Source organism: Pituophis catenifer, unplaced genomic scaffold, assembly GCF_029215685.1.
Source record: "Pituophis catenifer annectens isolate HBS135680 unplaced genomic scaffold, rPitCat1.0.hap2 SCAF_1, whole genome shotgun sequence".
Taxonomy (NCBI): domain Eukaryota; kingdom Metazoa; phylum Chordata; class Lepidosauria; order Squamata; family Colubridae; genus Pituophis; species Pituophis catenifer.
In genome coordinates this window covers 268,363,976-268,376,013 of record NW_027256881.1, presented here as the reverse complement: position 1 = coordinate 268,376,013, position 12,038 = coordinate 268,363,976, and positions in this window count along the sequence as shown.

Sequence of the window (12,038 nt, the reverse complement as noted above, 5' to 3'; positions counted from 1 at the left end):
CACTGCTACCGGCTCGGCGAAACCGGGCGGGACCAGGAGGAACCCACCACTGCATAACTCCCTATTTTCCCTTACAACAACCACTCTGTAAGAAAGAGAGACTCTACAAAACACACCCAATGAATTGCCATGGCTGAAGGTAGACTATAACCTGGTCTCCCATTACTAGTCCAAGATTTACCTACCTATTTATCCATTCAATTGATTACCATCATTTCTACCTGTGAGTATCAAGAGTTGGAGATTACTGATTTTGCAGACCTGGAGGAAATTGGGACTCTGAATTTCCTCTAAACTTGGGGGAATCATTCGAACATGTGCATGCTCCCTGAGTCATAGACTAGTTTTGAAAAGAAATCCTAGATACAGGTAATCCTCAATTTGCAATCACAATTGAGATCAGAATTTCCATTGCTAAGCAACGTGGTTGTTACATGAATTGCACCCAATTTTGTGATTTTTTTTCCGCCATAATTATTAAGCAAATCACTGCAGTTGTTAAGTGAATTGTGCGATCATTAAGCAAATCCACCAAATCCACCTCATTGGCTCTGTTTTTTGGAAGCTCTCTGGGAAGGTCACAAATGGCACTCACATGATTCTGGAACACTGCATTGTTCCAGAAAAGACCATTAAAAAGGACATGCTAGTTGCCACTGCCTGTATTTTGATCATGTGACCATGGGAATGCTCCAATGGTTCTAAGTATAAAGGTTGGTTGTAAGTCACTTTTTCCAGTGCCATTGTAACTTTGAATGGTCACTAAACAGATGGTTGTAAGTTGAGGTTGTAAGTTGTATAAGCCTACCTGAAATCCTGTTGAACTTCTACATTTCTTGGCTAAATGTTACCTCAGTCTGCCTTGGTTCAAATCATACCCATCTGTTCGAGCTAAAAGACCTCATATTTTTAGCTCAAACAGATAAGTATCTGGTTCTCTAAAAAAATCCCATCCATCAATTATTATGTATATTTTGTTTACTTTGGGAAAAGGTGAAATAAGCTTCAGGTTTCATTTTAGCATAACAGCCTGATGTCTGAAAGTCTCTTTCACTGAGTGTACTATAGATAAATACAAATTTATCATTTACAAATCACAATGACTGGACTAGAATATTTTACACATGAAGACTTATTCTCCCACTTCCTCAGAGCAGTGATTTTACCTATAGCATCCCTGAGCCATTATCCTGCTTCTGTGAAATTAATTTAGTTTCTTCTGCAGAAAATATTTAGTAGGTTAAGTGAACTATTCCTTTTAAGTAAAGCCTGCTACAATTTCATGGGATGAATCACAAAACCATTTTCATTCCCTGCCACTGTAATAAAAGTACATTCAAAAAAAGAGCAATGGGGCTCTGGATTTTAATGTAGAGGCTGTAATGCAGTTAGCTTTCATCTGATTTGCACAGTAAGATTTTGTAACTAATTTCTTTTTGGTGAATAGGCCTCCAACAACATCAAACCTGATTTCTTGCTGTTCCCATATTATTATATTATATTTTATTAGCTTATATTATAAGATAATATTATTAGCTTATATTATTAGAATTTACGGCAACAAAATGTAATGTACCTTTCCTGAAAAACATCCATTTAAAAATGTTATTGAATAGTTTAGTCAATATTCCATGGCCATGGAAGAACATAGCAAGCTAACCCAATTTGCAAAAAAAACTAAGGGTTTATTTGTTAAAATGTTTATAATGAATTAATGGATAGAGGAAAAAATAAAATAAACAGAGGGATAATGAATTGTATCATTTACCTGTTTAATAAAGTAACTCAGCAAATAAAACCCACTCTTAGAAAAAAAAGGATTTCTTTTAATTTGTAGAAGTTTTAATCTGCTATTTGACAATTATCCTTGTATGTTTAATTTTGTGAGCAGCATTGATTAGTTACATATCCTTATATCTCCTCTTATTCACAGGACAAAAAGACAAAAGATAAGAACCAAACTATCTGTTTTTCTGTTGGAGATTAAACTTTTTATTATCATGCCTTTAATTATTGCTGCAAATGGCTTTGTTGTCAATAATGAAATCTTTAAAACATTACATTAAAATTAGTCATCCATTATTTATAAACTGCTATTGTTTATCCAATATGATTTCTCAGAAATTATTGTTTGCTCTTCCTTTTTTAAAATATATTTGCCCTTGTTACTAGTTGGAAACATTAAGTTTAATGGTTGATTTTTTAAAAAAAAAAATACGTTAATGAATAACTTAAAAGAAAAAGCCACAAAGGAGAAGAAAATGCATCGCTTGTTATTTTCAGGATGTTCCAATTATTAAATAGAATGCCAGGTAGTGATTTTTCAGTGTCCATAATGCTCCACTAATATTCTGAGCATTGTTTTGTGTTAGACAAAATACAAAGGAATGTGCAAATCATCTATAAATCTGCACTTTACTTTTACTTTTGCTTTAATTTTCAATCTTCCGGTTTTGGCCTCTGAAAGCCAAAATATGGTGAGGTCATTGAATTGCCGGGGTGTGTGTGTGAGCTATTCAATCTTGTTTGTTCTCTGGGGAAGAAATGCAACATTTCTTTCTCTATAAATTATTATTATTTCAGGAGCTTTTTCTAAGGAACTCATAATCACCTGCCATGGGAAGAATCCTAACATACTGCATAGAATTCTAGAATATCTTCGGTCAAAATTCAGCATTCAACCCAGTGGTAAAATCCAAATTTTTTTACTACCGGTTCTGTGGGCATGGCTTTGTAGGTGTGGTGTGGCGTGGTGGGCGTGGCTTGGTGAGGGTGATAGGGGAAGGATACTGCAAAATCTCCATTCCAATCCCGTTCTGGGGCCAGCCAGAGGTGGCATTTGCCGGTTCTCCAAACTACTCAAAATTTCCGCTACCAGTTCTCCGAACTGCTCAAAATTTCCGCTACCGGTTCTCCAGAACTTGTCAGAACCTGCTGGATTTCACCCATGATTCAACCTGGACTGTGGTCCAAAACCAAAGGATTAATCTGCCTCGCTCACTTAGCCAGTTCTACAAGCAGTGACACCTGGGCCAGTTCCATAACTGGACTTTAGTTTCATTTGAATAAACTCAATCCAGTCATGCATCCATTTTTCCTCTATTTTATTTTGGTATGATTTTATGCATTGTAAAGTAACAGTTAACGCATGCTAGTACCAGTTTCATTGTATACATGATGTACAATGACAATAAAGAATATCTTCATCATCATCATCATCATCATCATCATCATCATTATTATTATTATTATTATTATTATTATTATTATTATTATTATTATTATTACCTTGCTACAGCTTTTTTTCCATTGTGATGCTGAGGCTTTCTCTCTCATAGAAATGGAGATGCTGCTCTTTAGCAGAGAAAGCTAATTTGTTCAGGTTTGCTCTATCCCCCTTTGGCTTTCTATTTTATCCAACCAAGCCCACAAATTGACTTTATTTCCTTTGATTTCTTATAAACTAGCATTTCTAGTAGTAATAGTCAAAAATAAGCATGCAACCTTTGGGAATCTATAATTGGAAGTTAACCTGTTGTGATGCAAGCTTGCTGGACTTGTGTTTTGTTCTTGTGAACCATTTCAGAGATCACCAGTGTGATTAAGCAAAAAATTTTTCCATGCAAAGTTACAATTGGTAAAATAACAAAAGCTCATTTATGAAATAATTAACATTGACTGTGACATGTGGTGAGAAGGACCCTTAAAGTATAATTGTACCATTATACAGTATAATTGTATGTTAGGCATGTGTTGTTTCCAATAATTCAGTTGGAATTGTTAGTTATCTACAGCATCTGAATAACTTGGAGAATATTTCTGGGTCAGAGGGGCTGACCTCTTTAGGAACTGTAGATGGAGCACATCAGTAGATCTTTTAATCCCTTCTGTTTCTCAATATTTTGAAATTTTTAAAGCAGGAATTATGATCCCTGAATTTGCTTACCTCAATTGTTTTCCTTGGATTCCAATAAGTCTGGACTGTCCCAGACATGATCTTTGGAAAATCTGAATTATAGAATTGGAGGCTAAGATTTGCTTACACTGTTTTCATGCCAACTTTATTAAAAAAGAAAGGATCTCTTCATTATACTACCTTGTGCTAAGAGTCTTGTGGCACTCATACATATAAATTGTAAGGAGAGAGGATGAATCAAATCTACTACTGTAATCTATCTTTATTAGTCTCATCTTCTTTCTTTGGTTGGTTGAAATGGCTGGGTCAACCTCCCCAAACTAATTCTCACCAACCATGTTATGTTCTACATTTTAAGTGTGTTGGAACTCCAAAACTCATCAGCAAACATGGCCATTTGTGAAAAGGAGATTAGGAAATGTCAGACATCACACCCATGCTCCATAGTAAGTTACCAGTGTTCAAATATTTTATCTTTAGTTCATCTTGTTAATTTGGCTTGGTAAAAGCCTTCTAGTCACAACTCAGCTAGTTTATATTTATAGCTGAAAAGAACACATTATCAGTTGATTGTCCTTGCAGTACAATATTCCCACAGACTGGCCCACACACACTCATTTAAACAGACAGTAACCCTCTTCCTCTATGAGATTCAAATTAGTATATAATGGCGAATCATCTGATATTTTACATTAAAGCCATTAGTAGCATGGAAACTGTTGTTTGCTAAGAACCACTTTTTTTTTACCATTAAAACATTCCCTTCTTTATTTTCTTCTTCTCTTCTCCTTCTGAGTAAAGAAATATTAAGTATTTCCAATATTTTTAAATATCATGCCTTACATGAGATGCCTGCATCTTATGTTAGTTAGAAAAGTAAGAGAGTCACAAATTAAAACAAGAAGAAAAATTCTGTCCATTTGACTTGACTTTATATGAGCTTGTGAGAAATGTGTATGTGTTCCAAATTCTGGTGGTCTGTTTGGATTTGATTCAGCATTTTGAGGGACATGGTACCCATCCTAAAAGGATAGCTTGACAACAAGATGCTCATTTAAAACATAATAATTTCTTTCTGCTGGGAGGAGTTCCCACGAGAGGTGAAGAAATTGTGCTCAAACTTTGGGAAAAAAATTATAAAAATATAGATCCCAAAGTGAGATTCTGGCTTGCAGAATGAAGCCCTCCAAGGCATTTTTGTGTAAGTGGCATCATCAGTTTAGAGGGTACTTAAAGAACTCAATTTTCTATATTGAATATGCTGAAAGGCTAAGTTAGAAAATGCTGATTTGTAAGCAGAAAGTCTCTAAAGAAAAAGACTATTAAAGAGATGCTAGCTTTGGTTTCACTGGGAGATTCTTAATATATGAATATTCTGCATATTTTGGTACTCAGGTGCCATCCATGCATTGCTCTCTTTTGAGCAGTGGACTTCAACAAGATAAAAGACGCTACTTGCAATTTGGGGTCCACTCTTAATGTTGTCATTCTAACTCTGAATCAATATTTTCATAAAGTTTGGAAAGTCATGGTTTTATGGAAATGCATCTGGGGAATGTTATATCTTTCCACTTCTCTTTTTCCCATTCTTCTAATTAACAAGAGTTAATTTCTATTAATGGAGTTTGGAGTGGGAAAGCGACAGTGAATACTATGATTTATTTATAACTCTCTTTAATATACTTTTTCCATAGGGGAAACTTGTTATTGTAGAAATAATGTTACATTAGTGTGATTTCTACAATCAAAATATAGGTTATAATTTGGGGTAATATATACAAAATAATTTCTTTGGGAGAAAATATTCATGCTGCACAGTATTTATTTGTTCTATGTACAGTCCAAAACCAATATTTAAAAGAAGGTAGTATTACAACATATCAAATATAAAACAGCAGTATTAAATAAAAATTATTCTGAAAAGCCTGAGGCTATTAATACTATAAGAGAGGGAATAGATGATGTTTGCAAACCTTGACTATTATTAAAAATTTAACCTCGTTGATAATAGCTGGAAATTATATTGCATAGAAGAAAAATTATAATCTCTTGCTCAGAGGAACATTTCAGATTTCTAATAACTGGTATTATGAGTTCTGCCCTCCATTTATTGTATAGCAGTACATGGGAAACAGAATCAAATCTATGTTGAACACCTATACAAATGTGAGTTTCATTAAGGGATTCTGCTATGTCTACAGTTGTCACCCTTATAGATAACTCACCGTTTTGGGCAGAGGTGAAGAGTCTCCTATGTGTAGTATGGAATATATTATTAAAATGCTTGGGAATGGAACAGGGGAGGTTGGTTGCTGAGCTGAAAGGGAGATGGGAAACTCTGATAGGTTCCAGATCTCCACTGAAGGTTAAGTATGGGTTTATCAAGGGTGATATTAGCTAATATTAGAAAAGAAACATTGTAGTAAACTAGGTCATTGATTTGTCTGCTTAGGTAAGGTTTCAAATCTATCTAGTAAGATGAGAAAGGCCAAAATTATTCCCCAAATTTTCTTCAACCAGTATCTGAGGTGTTAGAGCTTCAGATAGGTCCTGAAAAAAGATGCAACCTACCATAATTCCAGAGGATTAAGGATGCTAGAGTACACTTTTAAAAAATTGAATTGGATATCTTCTAATCTAGAAGCATCCTTATAAATAAATAACTTGACACCTTTTAGCATTGATCTTAATAGTTTAGCCTTGAATAATTGATGGCAGGTAGTATAGAGTTGTTGTTGTATTGATAATATTTGTGAGGGCTTGTTTGTGGCTTTTCTAAATTTGACTGATGTAATGAGTAGATGATTAAAAGTGGATCTCTAGATACTTAATGGTCATGACTTGTTCTATCAGTCTACTATTGATCTTCAATCTAATTGAGGACTTGAAATGCTTTCTGAAGAATATTAAGATTTTTGTTTTAAAGTAATTGATCTCTCAATGTGTTCCCAGTGGCAATAGGAAAATAATGATTTAGGGCCTCTATGCAGTTATGGGAAAAAATAGTACCATCATTGGTATAAAGAAGAATGAAAACATGGTGATAGGCAAGAGATGGAGAGTAAAAATCTAGGTTAGCAAAGACTTCAACTACTTCATTAACATATACATTAAGCAATAATGGAATTTTACATCTTTTAGGATTAGGATAGGTTCCATTAGATTTTCTTTACAGTTTACCTTAATTTACATGGTGATATCAGAATGCAATGATATTATTAACTTAAGAAGACACTGATCAATTCATTTTGTAGCTAGCTTTTTTCAGAATCTCTCACAAAATATAGAACCAAAGGCCACCTTTAGACTATGAGAACAACATAAAGGTCGCCTTTGGGAAAACTAGAGCATTTCTTGGCTGGATATAATAGTATACATGGATTGAAGTCTGAACCTTGTGTTCTCTAGGGCCAAGATGTTCTCAGAAGAATCCAGTAAAAGAAGGGGTGTGTGTGTGTGTGTGTGTGTGTGTGTGTGTGTGTGTGTACATATACAGTATGTATACATATATATGTATATGCTTTCTTCTCTTATCGTAGGTTTAAAAGTATGTATTTTTCTTCAGTCAGGTATTTTCCTATGTAAACCGAGTTTTTACCATAGCTCAGTGAAATCACATCCACTATCCTAGGCTTCTTCAGACAGCAAGCCAGCATTTTGCTGCCTATTGGGAGACTAATATAGTTAATATACAATCTGAATATACAGTCCGAATATACTAATATATAGTCTAAAATCACATCCACTAGGATAGTGGATGTGATTTCACTGAGCTATGGCTAAAAACTAGTGTTGCGGGTAAAACTGCCCTGTGCAAAGTGGTGCAACGGACCAGACAGCGAATAGATATGTTGCTTAGCAAAACACACAAATACTCACAGACTCTGAACATTTAAAGAAAAATAAACAGTCTTTACTTGTAGTAAAAAAAAAAAAAAAAAACTTGGCTTCTCAAAACAAAGATAACACTTCTTCAAATAATCACTGTTCAACACAAAAACATAGTTTGCTTACAATTCCAGTTCTCTTCAGTAACACAGACACAGTTCCTTTCAGCAGTTCAACCTTCTAATAGCAGGAGCAGAAGTGAATGAACTTCCTGCCTTCTTTTATGTCTGCTTAGCACAGCCAATTAGTCATCTTGTAGCAGTTAAAGTTACAGAACATAGTTTTCTATATATTACCTACCCAACCGTAGGATAAGCATCCAACAACTTGGTTTACATAGGAAAACACCCAGCTGAAGAAAAATACATATATATGTGTGTGTGTGTGTGTGTGTGTATATGTATATGTATGTACCCTGTTTCCCCGAAAATAAGACATCCCCTGATAATAAGCCCAATCGGGCTTTTGCATGCATGTGCTAAAATAAGCCTTCCCCTGAAAATAAGCCCTCCCCAAAAATATTTAAATGCAGAGCTGGAAATCAGATAAGACGGCAAGAGGAGCTCCATCTTGCTCCACATGCCCCAAAATAATAAAACCTCCCCAAAAATAAGGCCAAGCGCTTATTTCGGGATTCAAAAAAATATAAGACATGGTCTTATTTTTGAGAAAACATGGGTATGTATATGTATGTATGCATGTACCATATGTGTATGTATGTGTATATATATATGTATGTGGGTGGGTGTGGGTGTATGTATGTATATATGCATATATATATATATATATATATATATATATATATATATATATATATATATATATATCCAATATTATATATTCTATAAAATTGTATAGATAAAATTATAGATAATTTGCTAATTATAGACAAATATCCATATAGAATTCTATAAAGATTAATAAAATGATAGCTTGCAGGATCAGATTTGTTCTCTTTTTTTGATTATGGGAAGATTATGAATTAAGCCACTGTTTCAGAATCTGGAAATATTTATTCATAGCACTAGAGGACTTAGCAGGTGGGATTGGATTTTAGAAATACTGGTAAAACTGTGTCTTTGCCAGAAATTCTGCTATTTTTCAATTGAGAAATTTGTTTTAAAAATCTAGCTATTGTAGCAACTATGAGAACAATAGAACTGCCTCCTCTGGTGCTCTTCTGAATATATCCCATCCTTCCCCCAAGCAACATGCCTTCTCTGTATTTTGTTTTTCTCAAAGGAAAAATCCCTGTAGATCATCCTCCTTTGATCAGCAACAGCAAAAACGTTCAGATTTTAATTTCACACCCCAATTTGTGCAACTGTCTTCTTTGCCTCCACAAGATGATATCAAATTAAGAACGTACCCCAAGTCATTGCAATAAAGACTTGGGTACAGAATGTCTGATCACCTCATTCCTTCTCTTAATCACAGATCTCATCAGCTCCTTTTGATCTCACACCTGCCAACATTCACACTCCTACAGACATGCTTCTTCTGTTCTTTCTTCTGAATAACTCTTTTCTCTGGGTTTATAGATCCTGTCCTGCAACATTGAAGGATGAATCAACAATCAATCCATCACAATATTTAAAGATTATGTACAGTATAATAGTGTGGCTCAGTAGCTAAGACACTGAGCTTGTCAATCAGAAAGGTCGGCAGTTTGGCGGTTCGAATCCCTAGTACAGGTCTCCTGCATGAGCAGGGGGTTGGATTAGATGACCTCCAAGATCCCTTCCAACTCTGTTACTGTTACTGACCTGGGATATAGAATCCATATACTGCAATCTTATATCTTACTCCCTCATGGTTAGGCCAAGCCAGAAAGATACTTGGGGTAGTACCTTAATTTCTACTACATTGTTCATGTTATTTTTCGTTTTTGTGATCAATTAGTTGTCACTCTCCCTCTAAAAATTGACCAGTCACCTTCTCACAAATTTCCATTTCATATTACTGTTTCCCAAATTAACAGTAGCTAGGATCATTTATAATTCTGCTCTGTTCTTTAGGTTGAACATTTACATTTCCTAACTCTACAGTCAAAATCTTGTCAGTGCTTTTAATGCTAGGATGGGACCAAACATCAAGACTCTTTTTCAGAATGATAACATCCCATACTTTTCACTGATCAGTTTGTCTTCACAAAAATCTAAAGATGCCAGGTTTGATATAGGGGAATAAACGTTGTGGCAATTAACATTAACATTTGCCCCAAATATCATTAATGGATCTATGGCTGGTGACCCAGAGGATGGCCTAACTCTTTGGGTACCTGGGGTCCTCAACTTTAGATTACATGTTAATATCTAATGACTTTGCAGCTCATTATAAGCAATTCTGTGTGGTTTCCATCTATGGGTGACCACTTACCCCCAGTAGGATTATGCCTATTAAATTAGCAGAATGGCACAATCTTTACAAATTCCTGACTTTCTTGCCACTGATAATTAATTCCAATAAATATGGTATAATAAGATGTCTGCAGCTATGGCACAATTCTTTGACGCTCCAATGGTCAATCATCTGAAACAGTCCATAAGTGTGAGTAGTAATGCTTGTGAAATAATTGCCTTCAGATTATTGCTTCTGCTTGAGAACATTTAAAACTCTCAACCTCCTTCTCCTCTTCATCCAGATCAACAATCTACAGTAAATCTTGGTTCAACAGAAAATGTGGTGCCATGAAGGCAATGTAATATCTATTTACAGCAATGCCCAAATATAATAGTCCTTCCTTCTGGAAAACCTTTTGGAGTAATAAGAAGCTTATAAAATAGAGAAAACAAAATTATGCATTAATTGCCTGAACTCCAATAGGCTATAATAAGCAAAGATAAGCACCTGTTCTGACACCTCCTGTGAACTTCAGCAGTTTGGATAACAATAATTTAATCTCTGCTAATTCTTGGGATGAACATATTCACTATATATTTAACACATCTACAGGTGGGGAATCCTTATATTTTGAGATCATATTACTCCTTTCCTTGAATGGCCTCCAATGTCACTTCAAAGTCACAAGGTTTACCATGTGTGTAAGTGTATCAGAGTATAAACTAAAAATAATTGCAAGCAATTTACATATTGCTGCCAAGAAAACTGCATGGCGGTAGTAGAAACACTTGGAAAGATATCTCTTTCTCTCATTCTCTCTCTCTCTCCTCACACACACACACTCTCTTATGTGAATGTTTTTTAGCATGTCAAATGAATAATACCTTTGTATCAAATCCTCAGTAAGCAGATTCCCCCAGCAAAGTAATTAAACTGATTTAACATTTGAGAACTATTTACTCTATACCTGAGGCATATTTGTATTAATTGAATACAAGTAGAATGTAATCTGCTTGTGTACTTCTACATATTAGATTTAAAAACTACATTTTAGTAGTAAATATATATCACCTTAAATGTTCTGTTTTAGCTCTGTAATTTTTATTTGAATGAAGCCAGCCTCCACCAACAGATTCCATACAACATCAACAAATTGGGTTTGGGTCATTAGGTTTTCCAAATATTTGTCATTAGGTTTTCCAAATATTTGTCATTAGGTTTTCCAAATATTTGTCAAAATAATGCTTAATTAATTATAATAAATTCTAATGTTGCCACTGTTTTTATTTATTTTATTTTGCCTCAGTTGCTGTCCATTTGAAGTATGTACAGATTTTTTTCATTCTTGTTTAAATATTCACTTGTTCTTGCTGCCTTCAAAGCATCCAAGCACTCATTTATGATACATTCAAAGAACAAAGGAAACCTTTCAGTCAAACTGAACTTTAGAGGTCCAAATGCCTGTAAAGGTGATATTAATCCTTTTTTTGAGGTATCAGTATATGGGTAAAAGGGTTCAACACCCAATATATCATGTATATGGCATTTTGTCTGTTGGTATCTCTGCAAGGGCTCTGATGATCATTTTTAGGAAACTCCTTTGTAAGAACAACAAAATAGTTGGAGATGTAATATGAATTAACTTTTGGTCTTTTAGGATTTATTCCATTGCTTAGCTAGCATTTTGTACATTGTGCTACTCTTTGCCTTTCCCTTTCTATACATGAAAAAATATAAGGTTTTCCTCATCATTTAGACTGAAAGCACAGTCTTGAATCTTTTCATGGAATTGGTGTGTTGAATTCGGAATATTTACGTTCTTGAGAATTCTTAACTAAATTAAACAGCAAAAGGGAATATGTTGTAAAAGATCTCTCTCAAGAATTAAATT